We start from the raw sequence: 9,556 nt of genomic DNA, 5'->3' as shown, positions 1-9,556 counted from the left end.
CTGTCTACCTTGGTCATCACTAAATATCCAGCACCTGGCATGCCATACTCTGGTTGAATCTTCAACAAACAAATTAATGTGGTCATGATCTGCATCCTCACTCAGAAATTTCTGAATCCATCTGTGATTTATAGTATTCTTTTTGGTAGCTTCAGGACTTTTACTCTGCACACATCTTTACACACACATTAAACTTCCCCATTTAAACCTTTTAAAATATCAAAGCACCAAACAGTGTTAATTGATAGTTCACAGCAGTACCTTTGGGAGATTATTTTATAATTAATTTCCACCCTAAATCTTTTGTATGCAGGAGATGTTCTGACAGTAAGAGGTATGGACAAGAAAACAATAGCTGACAAAATTCATCTTTAGTTGAAGGACAAAAATGCATTTAAAAAATAAGTCTTACAAAGTAAGGAACACAAAAAACTGTACCAATTAATATCTCAAGAAAAAAAATAAACTCTTTTCTTTTCTTTTTTTCTTTTCTTTCTTCCTTTTTTTTTTTTTTTTTTTTTTTGAGACAAAATCATCCTCTGTTGCCCAGGCTGGAGTGCAGTGACATGATCTCAGCTCACCACAACCTCTACCTCCCGGGTTCAAGTGATTCTCCTGCCTCAGTCTCCTCAGTACCTGGAATTACAGGTGTGCACCACCATGCCCAGCTAATTTTTGTATTTTTTAGTAGAGATGGGGTTTCACTATGTTGGCCAGACTGGTCTCGAACTCCTGACCTAGTGATCCACCAGTCTCGGCCTCCCAAAGTGCTGGGATTACAGGCATGAGCTACCGCACCCAGTCCTCTTTTATTTTCTTTAACTGTTTAGCCACAGAAGAGTGAAAGAATCTCGGAAGCAGCTGAAGACAAATTTGCAGCCTTTTGTAAGTCCAGTATTGGCTAAACAAAACATTATAGTGGCCATTTTCCCACAGATCCGACTATTCTGTTCTAAAATTTCAAAGTAATATATTTTAAGCTTCTATACTCCCCTTCTATTCAGTTCCACCAATCAAGTCAATAGTATTTTTTTCATGTGTATTACAACCATCCTACTTTACCTATGCTGACAAAAACATCTGTTTCAAGGAATCTGAGCCATCCAGATAAAATGGCAAAAACTGACCTGAATTTTATCTGTGGTGCTGCCACACAGAAACTAAATCTCTTACTTAAATTCAGGGCCTCTTTTTTATTCATCTACAAAATGGGGATAATAACACATTGTTAGAATTAAATAAAGGAATGAACATTAAAGAGATTTTAACTGCAAATAACTCTATAAAGATGGGTAATTATTATTATCATCTTCACTAGAATTCAATGAATTAAGGTCCCAATTCAACGGATTTCCAGTCATAAATTTGTATTGTGTGTTAGTGCTATAACTATTATATTCCACTTTTAATGTTTCATTCCATTATAATACTCTTGATCTCTTGCCATTCTTACTCTCTCTATTCCAGGGAAATTGAGACCAATAATCTGATGGTTGAGTTTGGAGGAAGAAACTTGGCCCACATAGCTCCGTCCTTCGTTATTATATTCTCTTTTCTGGTAGTGAACTCAGTGGGAAGCTGTGCATTTACTTTACCATGTTTCTCTACTGGCAGGTTCAGTTTCTGATGGAGGAGGCCAGCCCTAGTCACTGACAGTGACAAGGGACTTGGTAGCCAGCATCCAACAGGCCACCAATGATTCATTCCTCCGGCTACCTCTTGTTTGTGTAGACACCAACCACTCTGAATCTGGCTAACTTTTAAAACCAATAGAATAATGAAGAAATGACAGTGTGTGACTTTCTGGGCAAAACCATAAAAGAAATTGACTTTTGCCTTGCTTCTTCTGGGAGAAGCCAGCTGGCAATGTTATGAAGACACTCAAACAGTCCTATGGAAAGGGACTGAGGATATTGCCAATAGCCCACATCAACTTGTAAGTGATATAATTAAGCCATTTGCAAGGCAGACCTTCTGGCTTCAATCAAGCTTCAGACTACAGCCCAGGCCAACATTTTGACAACAACCTCATTGGGGACCCTGAGCTAGAGCAATCAAGTCCTGAATTTCTCATCAGGAGAAACTGTTTGATGTTATATAATGAATGTTTATTGTTGTTTGAAACTGTTAAATCGAGATCATTTATATACAGTGATAGATAATTAATTCAAGAAGTTAAGTGCTACCAAATGTTATACCTGTTAGCAGACATAAGTTACATTCTCCAGTATTAGCTTGAAATAACAAAGGTGAAATTTTACCTTCCAAGTGTTGTGTCTTTTGTGTTTTTGTTGTTATTACTTCCTTGAGTAGGGAAGAGGGGTTCCAGTTATTGGGTCCCCTAAAACACTAACATCATGCTTTGCATTCTATCATTCATTCCCTATTCAAGTAGCATTCTGTTAAACATTTACTAAGTCAAAGCACTGTGCAAAAGTTGTGAATTCCAAAAGAGTAAGAAGACCTTTTCCACTGACATTAAAGTTTACATAGACTTATGAAAAATGGACATAATTATTAATAACTACTAAATTATAGTAAAATCTCATAAACTAGTTAATTGACTACAGGGGCAGGAGAAGAAGAGTTCAGCTAGTATACAATTGATTTGATATATTTGATTAAAATTACCTCTCATATGTAGACAGTGTATGTGAGTAACCCCAGCCCAATGGGTTATCACACTTACGATAATCCTTTTTGAAGAGGGAAACAGTGTTGAGAGCATAAACTCTGGAGTGAGGCTGCCTCAATTTCTCTCCTGGCTCTGCCTCTTGGGACTGGTGTGGTCTGGGAAAATTAACTTTTGGTGCCTTTTTCTGCATCTGTCAAATGAGGGTTAAATGAGTGAATATATGTGTGGTATTTAGAGTAGTGCCTAGCACCATATTACTATTTGGTATTACTATTAGAATTTACAAAATCTTTTCATTATGTTGACAATGGTTAGCCTCAAGATCCTGAAACTCTTTTTCATGCATATAACAGCCAAATCATACGTTGTTGTTTTCATCAATTAGTTTGCCAAAACATATATTGAAGATGTTACCTAGTGTTCCAAGAGCTTCAAGAGAAGCTCTTTCTACAGGAGATAAGCTCATGTGCTGGAATTGCTTGTGTCCATTTTTTGATGCACTACCCAGAATTACCTTACTAATGATATCCTATGAGAAGCAATTCAAGATTTTTTATTTCCTTAAGCTCTTCACGTAACCAGACAACAATGCAAAATAAATAGATTCTTTATCTTGTTCAAATTCATATTTTCTCAAATAAAAAATATTTTATTCCATATTCTAGTTCAAGTTGTTCAGTAGTCCCCTCTTTTCATAATTGTTCTAAGTTATTAATTTTTTTATGGAATGTAAAGTACTTAATAGTTTTTGTTAAATAAAATGTTTTACTTACTAAGCTCCATATCTAACGTGCAAAGGAGACAGCCTTTCCCACATTGTATTAACTACATTATGGCATCTTTGTTCACTATCGTTCAAAATGATAGAAATTTAATTTAAAAAAAAAAAACGGAAAGAGTGGAGAGGGAGTCACAAAAAATGTCTTGTCCAAAAGGAAAATGAGTTAATGAGCATGTTTCAATACAATGGACTAATGTTTGTGTCCTCTCAAAATTAATATGTCGGTATTCTAACCCCCAATATGATTGTATTAGGATATGGAGCCTTGGTAAGGTAATTAGGTCATGAGGGTGGAGCCTCAAGAAATTTCATCAGCTTCATGTTAAATCCCTCTGGTACTTACACTTCTTGTGAGTTCAAATAAAAATCCCACAAAGTTATATCCTGTGAAATTTAATAGAATCCACCTAATTCGGAGTTTTATTTAGAATGTATTTATGGTTCCATTTATTGTAAAATGAGAATGATTTCAAATAATAATTTTAAGTTCCATGTTATTTGCAAATGAAAATGGAGTAAAGGAAGGGAGAAAAATATTTGCTCAATCAAATTTGCATTGCTGTACCCTAGAAATTGGAAGAAGAAATCAATGAAAAACTGATTTTGTTTGCCTTTTCCAAACATATTGCATCATTTATGTAACCCAATTTAGTAACCCTATTTAAACTTTTTTCTTGATGTGAAGCACAAAGAACTTTGAGTTAGTTCTTTCTAATCTAGAGAACGAAAGGTCTTTAACAGTGACATAATCAAAATATTTCCAATAAAATTCTAAAATCAGGTACAATTAATATAATCACTATTCTACAGCATAAAAGTATCTCTATGTTAAGAAACTGCTCAGAAAACATAAAAAGTGCATGCAGTGAAGTAAGAACTAGGGAAAAAGCAAGAAAACACAAACCACAGTTTCAGCCTCTTCTACTTTTTGTCTACTATGTGTTTAAAACAGCTAAATATAAGAGCAAAAAGAGGCTTCAGTGGCATATCTCCTATAAAAAATAAGATATTAAAACCAGAAACCGTATTCACAATAATTTTAACATGTGAATTGATATATTAAAATAAATAAAATGCGCCCCTCCCCCTCGCCGCCGACCGAGTTCTTCCTTTTCAGAACCAGTCGTCTTCTTGTTGTCGCGGAGATTTTCCTGCTACTGCTGCTGCTGCCGCCGTCACTACCGCTGGGTTCATTTGCCCCGACCCCTTCCCGCCGCCCCGCCCCCAGCCCCACACAAAATGTCAGAGGATTTAGCAAAGCAGCTGGCAAGCTACAAAGCTCAGCTCCAGCAAGTTGAAGCTGCATTATCTGGAAATGGAGAAAATGAAGATTTGCTAAAATTGAAGAAAGATTTATAAGAAGTTATAGAACTAACCAAAGACCTTCTGTCAACTCAACCTTCTGAGACGCTTGCAAGTTCAGACAGTTTTGCTTCTACTCAACCTACTCATTCATGGAAAGTAGGAGACAAGTGTATGGCAATCTGGAGTGAAGATGGACAGTGTTATGAAGCGGAGACTGAAGAGATAGATGAAGAAAATGGCACCGCTGCGATCACCTTTGCTGGTTATGGCAATGCTGAAGTGACTCCACCCTTGAACCTCAAGCCTGTAGAATAAGGAGGGAAGGCAAAGGAGGACAGTGGCAACAAACCCATGTGAAAAAAAGAAATGATTGCCCAGCAGCGTGAATATAAAAGGAAGAAAGCTTTGAAAAAAGCTCAGAGAATAAAAGAACTTGAGCAGGAAAGAGAGGACCAGAAAGTGAAATGGCAACAATTCAACAACAGAGCCTATTCCAAAAACAAAAAAGGCCAGGTAAAGAGGAATATTTTTGCATCATCTGAGAGTGTGACTGGCAAAGTTGGAGTAGGAACATTTGGAATTGCCGATAAACCTATGACACAATATCAAGATACCTCTAAATACAATGGCAGGCATTTGATGCCTCAATAATCAGAAAAACTATTGGATTTCATCTCTGCAGGGTTTTACATTTACCTTTTTATCCTTATATTTTTCTAAAGGTAAATTATTTGTTAGATGAGTAAGCAAGATACCATTGTCGTCATTGGTTGACTTCAGTAGAATGAAACGTGAAGAAATTGCATTTGATAACTGCTATTTGTTTAACTTTTCTCATTATCAGTACTACGGTTCCCTCAAAGTTTGTTGAATAAAGCAACTTTTGTAAATGCTGTTTCATACAGCACTTAGATGAATTATTGATCATCCTAATATCAAGTGCCTACTTAACCTATGGTATGTACTTCTTGTAAGTTGCAACTTGAAATTTTCAGATGCTTTGAACTTGACACATACTCTAGCAATTCACTGGAACACCAAGGCAAAAACACCAACCTGCTAAAGAGATCCTTTCATTTTTCTTATTTTCAACTTTAAAACTTAGCTGTTGTTCAGTTAAGTATAAAAGATAGGTTAATTTGTAAATGGCAAAGTTTGTTTTGAGGTTTTTCCTCAAATACTTGTTTCCTAGGCCTATTAGGCCATCTCTAAAATTGATCTGTTTTGTTTTTATGTACTCTTAGTTCTATGTAAGAAACCTTAGGATGAGCTCCCTTTTCTAAGGTGTTTTTGTTTTTTGTATGTTTGCTTTTTTCCTGTTTTTGTTTTTGTTTTTTCTTTTCTCATTTACTGCAGTGGTACCATGTTTTGAATGTGTAATGTTTATATGGGAGAACAAAAAGCTGATGTATAGCCCTGTATACAGTGTAGATACTATTTTTGTAAAAAAAAAAAAAAAAAAAAAAAAAACAAGGCTAAATTAATGAACAAGAGTACTGAATATTTCATCATTAAAAATTCTTGTATTTCTTGTGCATTAATCTGACCATAATTTCCCCATATATTATGTTCATTCAGCTGTTTGTAATTTTTGTTAATTAGATCAAGTTGTCTGCATTTGTTGGTGTAAGTGAACATCACAGTTATCCTGAGTTGAGTTTAAGCCAAATACATGCATAGAAAAGCGTCTTCCTATTAATGGAAGAAGATAATTTTTAGGATGTGTATTATTTCAGTTTTGTAGGTTTAATTTTTATTAAAGTGCTTTTAAAATTAAAAAAATAAATAAATAAAATGCAAACCTATATTGAATAACCTGTGGACAATTTACAACAAAGAATAAGGACTATACATCAGCATTTGAAGCAATCACTACTAAGCTTCAAAGAAAAGGAGTAAACTAACCATTCTCTTGGCAAAATAGATAGTAATTCACATTGTATTCTTTGATAGTTCCCATCTACTCCAAAGGAATTTCAGCACTGTCTTTCCTGGTCCTCCTTCGCTTCCCCAACAACCTAGACGGCTGGAAAGCCCTTATATTAGACTGTTAACATTGATTTTTTTATTTTTTATTTTTATTTTTATTTTTTTGAGACGGAGTCTCTCTCTGTTGCCCAGGCTGGAGTGCAGTGGACGGATCTCAGCTCACTGCAAGCTCCGCCTCCCAGGTTTACGCCATTCTTCTGCCTCAGCCTCCCGAGTAGCTGGGACTACAGGCGCCTGCCACCTCGCCCGACTAGTTTTTTGTATTTTTTAGTAGAGACGGGGTTTCACCATGTTAGCCAGGATGGTCTCGATCTCCTGACCTCGGAATTCTAGTAATTCTAATGGATTGAACAAAGCCAGGACACACAGCTTGTAACAACTCTTTCAGTGACCTATTATGGCGCTAAGCTTTGTTGTGACAGTTTTGCACAGAGTACATGCAAAAAAAAAAAAAATGCCATTACCTATTTTATTAAGAAAATTGTGTTGGTACTGTGTAAAAGGAAGAAAAGAACCTCTCAATACTTTATAAAAACATAAAGCAATAACCTAGATGTACTTTCTTTTTCAAGTTCACTATGTGGCAAAAATGGCAAAATATGCTTGGTAAGCAACTGGAGTTTTCAGTTTTGTGAGTATTTATCATTTTACAGCTTCCTTTAATGTGGCAGATGCATTTCGTTAAAACCAGTGGATTAGAAAATAAAACAATGAAAATTACTCTTCATGGGGAAGGCTCTGGATAAGAACATTTTATAAAAGCCTGGTTTGCTTTCAGCTACAACCACGTTTTAGAAATAAAAAGTTTGTGGCTAAATAGGTGTGACCTTTTATTGTCTTTGACTTCTGTGGAAGTTTTCTGCCTTGCCTTGTCTTTTTTTTTTTTTTTTTTAGATGGAGTCTCTGTCTGTCTCCCAGGCTGGAGTACAGTGGCAGGATCTTGACTCACTGCAACCTCCACCTCCTGAGTTGAAGGAATTCTCGTGCCTCAGCCTCCTTAGTAGCTGGGATTACAGGCACCCACCACCACGCCTGGCTAATTTTTTGTATTTTTAGTAGAGATGGGGTTTCACTGTGTTAGCTAGGAAGGTCTCGATCTTCTGACCTTGTGATTCGCCCACCTTGACCTGCCAAAGTGCTGGGATGGCAGGCTCAGAGCAATTAATCTAGTGATATGTCCAAGAGGTCTCTGCCCTGAGGAATCCAGTGCTGACCTATTATGCATCACTGTCTCCTGTACAGTCTAGCAGGATGGAGACTTTGTGCACTGGAACTTAAAAACTAGTAATCAGAAATTCAGTATTAAATATCACCAAAGACAGCCAAAGGCATTGGCTCATTGTTCCTGCCAAAACTAGTATTCCCTGAATAATATTAATTATGAAAAATGATAGAACAAATTTCTATAAGTCATGTCTTTGTGAAATAAATGAATTTCTTTTTACAATGTACATTCACATGAATAGGTTCTTCAAAATAGGTACTTTATTGTGATTTCTTTCAAAACCAGTTTACTTGAACATGTTTTTAAAATCACAGTAAGGACCTTGTTAGAATCACCATATAAAATTATAGTTATAGATGAGTTCCACTACTGGTATCTCTTACTCTGCAGATTTTGAAGATACCCTTGATGATTATTAAAACTTCTTGTTCCTTAGCAGAGAGAAGCTGACACACATACAAGTAAAGTAAGAATTGACAGGCTTTTACGGATAAGTAGAGAGGGACTGTTCTGACATCCATGCCTTGTAAGTTTAGAATTCTAAATTATTTCACCAGAAAAACTAAACTATCGTACCTTTTCTATGGCAGTATATTAGACCATTTTTACACTGCTATAAATACCCAGGACCAAGTAATTTATAAATAAAAGAGGTTTAGTTGACTCACGGTTCCCCATGGCTTGGAAAGCCTCAGGAAACTCACAATTACAGTGGAAGGTGAAGGGGAAGCAAGGCACATCTTACATGGTGGCAGGAGAGAGAGAGAGAGAGCACAAAGGGGAAATTGCCATGCTTTTAAACCATCAGATCTCACGAGAACTCATTTACTATCACAAGAACAGCATGGGGCAAACTGCCCTCAATTCGAGATGAGATTTGGGTGGGGAAACAGAGCCAAACCATATCCGACAGGAACCCTCAACTTTGATTTGATTGGTGTTTGAATTAATCTCAGGTAGAACCCAAGAAAGATGTCAGATGATAGGAGTGGCTCAACCTACATGTGCTGAGTATATTGGTAAACCTAAGGTCTCCCCACCCTATGCCTTCTCCATACCTACTATTATCTAGGAGGACTTTAAAAGAGCTTCAGTGTATCTTAGCCTCCTATTTCTGACAGGCTGGAATGTGCTGGAGAGAGAAATGTTGAAGTTACATGACTGAAAGTTTATAAATAATGTAGTAAAGTTCTAGAAACGATTGTGGAAGTACTGACTTTAGACCACTTCCATTGTATAGTGGGATGAAGATAAACCCTGGCACACTGGTATGTGAATTTGTAGAGGAAGTGGTGGTGTAGGGAAGAGTACAAAGAGAGTTGAGTGATGTCTATCTAACGGCTTTTAGTTTTTCTGTGAAGCATAAAACTAGCTCATTAATTTATAAGGAAGGAGCATGAAGTAATAAATTAATAAAAGTGAAAAATATTTTAAGCAAAAAATAGTTTGGGGCATAATTTTGAAGTGTCATGAATAATAGTATAAAAACTTTGAATTTCTATCACTGAGAGTGAGTCATTTTACCTCATTTTAGACTGGAATAGCAACTGTTAAATTTGCAATTAAAAAGTCATTGATAATCTTAATGAGAGCCATTTCAGTAAGGGAGAAAGTCAAATTG

General features: G+C 36.2%; 1 pseudogene; it reads left to right on the top strand.

Annotated features, from left to right (window-relative positions):
* Nucleotides 1-4,555: 4,555 nt before the first annotated feature.
* On the top strand, nucleotides 4,556-5,381 carry LOC102138887 (survival of motor neuron-related-splicing factor 30 pseudogene; annotated as a pseudogene).
* The last annotated feature ends 4,175 nt before the right edge of the window (nucleotides 5,382-9,556 follow it).

Source organism: Macaca fascicularis, chromosome 5 (assembly GCF_037993035.2).
Source record: "Macaca fascicularis isolate 582-1 chromosome 5, T2T-MFA8v1.1".
NCBI lineage: Eukaryota > Metazoa > Chordata > Mammalia > Primates > Cercopithecidae > Macaca > Macaca fascicularis.
Note: the sequence above shows the minus strand (reverse complement) of the source record. Positions and strands in the feature narration are given on the sequence as shown.